This window comes from Zea mays, chromosome 9 (assembly GCF_902167145.1).
Source record: "Zea mays cultivar B73 chromosome 9, Zm-B73-REFERENCE-NAM-5.0, whole genome shotgun sequence".
Lineage (NCBI taxonomy): Eukaryota > Viridiplantae > Streptophyta > Magnoliopsida > Poales > Poaceae > Zea > Zea mays.
In genome coordinates, this window is record NC_050104.1 from 51,884,283 (window position 1) to 51,887,629 (window position 3,347).

Here is a 3,347-nt window from a genome sequence, read left to right on the forward strand (position 1 = left end):
CTGCGCGGGCACCGTGCCTTCTTACTGTAGTAAGGGGTACCCCTGTTTCAGGGTACCGACAGTGATTTTACAGAACCTTTTTGGGTTGTTACTCTTACAAACTTTTGTAGGTATTTTTATGTGTTACAACTTATCTTAATGGCCCAAGTTATGATAATGTGATCCAAATGGTTTTTCTGGTCCATTTCTTTTTGATGCACCTATTGATCTTAAGTAGGGGTTCAAAGGTTTGGTTACTTCCTCTAATGCGGTTAACATGAGATGGTTAAGGTAGTCCCTTTGTTGTGTTTATCAATTAGTTAGGGTTCTAATCCAAGAGTATGGTGACTTTTGTCCAAAGAAGGCATATGTGATACTAGGTTTAGCAGTGTGTTGGAATAAACCATAGAGCTAACACCTGAGGTGTTACATATACATCCTTATTGTCTTCCTACGACTCGATCTGTTCTTGTAGTCCAAGACTTTGACATGGTGTTCTTTGTACGACAGGTCGGGTTCTATCTCCATCTCTGGTTCAATTAGAACTCCCGTCGATACTAGGAAAGACTTCTGTAGTTGAGACACGTGGAATACATTGTGTATCGCAGACACATTAGGTAGTAGCTTTAGCTAATAAGATACTGGTCCACATGCTTCTGTGATCTCATAAGGTCCAATATAACGAGGGGCTAACTTGCCTTTAATTCCAAATCTTTGAATGCCTTTAGAGGGTGAGACCTTAAGATACACATGATCTCCTACTTCAAACTATAGATGTTTCCTTCTTTTGTCATTACAACTGTTTTGCCTGGCTTGAGCAGCTTCTAAATTCTCTCTAATTACTCTGACCTTTTCTTTGACCTGGGTAATCAATTTCGGTCCAAAGATTTTCTTTCTCCTGCATGTGACCAATTAAGGGGTGTTCGACATAAAACCAGCTAGGAAACTATTTGAATCACACTATTATGGCTTGGACCATTAACAATAATGGTAGCACATCAAATTATCTACAAATGTTAGTAAGGATAACACCCCAAAGAGGTTTGCCAAAATTCCCAAAAAGCTACACAAGAGATGGAAGTAAATAAAATTCAAAATGTTCTGTCACACCCGATTTTGGAAGGTAAACCGAATGTGAACCATGTACGTGCCAGGATCAGAAACTCACGTACACAACATAGTTGGACATCATCACACAATGCTCAAAATAAATAGCGGAAAAGATACTTTATTACATCAATATTTGTCTAAGACATCCACAGAGTCATTAACATAACATAGTCATTAACGTGTTCAAAGTGCGGAATATGAAACGTAGTAGATAAGGCCTTCACATGCAGCTGACTTGGGGATTGCCACTAACACAACTAGAACTCATCGTAGTTCAGAAACTCCTCAAAGTCCTCCATGTTGCCTGCATCTCCTCCTAAGCACTGATTGCAATGGGGGCAACCTGGGGTGGGGTGGTTTTTAAAGCAAGGGTGAGTACACATCAACGTACTCAGCAAATATCTCGTTTGGCTAAAGTGGACTAGCTATATGTGGAGTTAAGGTTAAAGCAACTGATTTTAGTTGGTCATGTATTTATTACTAGTAGTAAGCCATGTTTTAGTAATAAACCCAGTTATTACCCAAATGTACTCCCTCCAAGAGGAAATACCAGAAATCACAGATATAATCATCATCCGAGAGTATCCAAAGTTCTTTAAATCAAAGAGGATCCCAAGGCTGCTCTTAACCATGAGCACGGTTGATATACCAGTTTTTAACACTCTACAAAGGTTGCACACTTTACCCACGAGTTGTGATCCCATTCCAGCCTGGCTTGTACAGACCCAATCTTCACTACCGAGGTGAATGGACAGGGATACACTATGTAGCCTTTACAAAGACTCCCCTGGTGCATAGCTGCTTGTTAGGTTTCTCCAGTCATTCAAACACAACACTCCTCCCTAAGGTGGGTGACTGACAAAACCAAATCGAATGAACCTCGGCATCCACCCTTAGCAGAGCGAGCACTATGCCCCGACCCCCATTGACAGCCCTCCGGCAAAGCCAGCTACACCCCCAGGTTCATCTAATTATTTAGCTAAGGGTGTCCCATGCCACCCTCATGGTTGCACTGTTATCCCGGGAGGTCACTCAACGAACAGGTCCTTACAGAGAGGTACTCAGGAAAATAGCCTGAGTCCCCTAAAGTGCCATAAGAACGTCATCATAATTATAATAGTAGCATCGTATCATAAATATTCGCATCATGTTCGTTCATAGTGGAGCAATAGCATGATGCTAACCATAATAACCAAAAAGGTAAACAAGGACAAGATAAATACAGACTAGTCAATCCTTAGGTTTCAATTAATTAATGTGGGACAGTGAATATAAAGTAAGTAGGACATAATAGGTCACAGGGCACGTGCCTTCACCAGGTTGTTGCTCAGGAAGATCTTCGGCAACACACTTAGGAACCATGGGCTGCTCGTTGTCTACGCAAAGCGATCATGCATTCAACACATTTGGATAATGACAAAGAAATAATACACCAAACATGTACAATCAAGTGAACACTAATTCAAAAGAAAGTAACAAACTCAAAAGTGAAGTCTGAGATCTAGGGTGGACTATTACACCTAGAAGTTTGTGGTTCTCTAAGTATTACTTATCTCGATAAATTACATATCTTAATTTTATTTATCTTAAAGAATTATACCAGGGATAGGTTCATACTTTTACATGTTATTAACCTCACAAAGTTAAACATCTAATTACCATTATGGTTTTCCTTTTATCTTTCTTATTAATAAATAAGCCATCACTTACACTAACCTATAGTCTAGGCATAAAATTAGCACATGCAGACAGTAAAAGGTCATAAATTAAACAAGTAGAGAATAATCTTATGAACATTTTGCAATTTGAATCACTCAATTTGGAGTTCATATGCAAAAGATATGAAATAAACATTTTTTGGAATTCAAAATACAAAACTAGGTCTAATTCTGCGATAACCTAAAAGGTCAGGGGCCTTTCTGCAAAAATACAGGGCCTGCGCGTGAAACCTACTGAAAGGGAAATAGGGCCAAACCTTTTCCTAAATGATTTTGGTGGTTGAATTGCCCAACACAAATAATTGGACTAACTAGTTTGCTCTAGATTATAAGTTCTACAGGTGCCAAAGGTTTAACACAAACCAATAAAAAGTCCAAGTTAGGGTTCAAAAAGAAAGGAGCAAAAGAAACCGAAGGCTGCCCTGGTCTGGTGCACCGGACTGTCCGGTGTTCCACCGGACAGTGTCCGGTGCACCAGGGTGGATCAACTCGAACTCGCCACCTTCGGGTTTCTGGAAAAGGCACTCCGCTATAATTCAC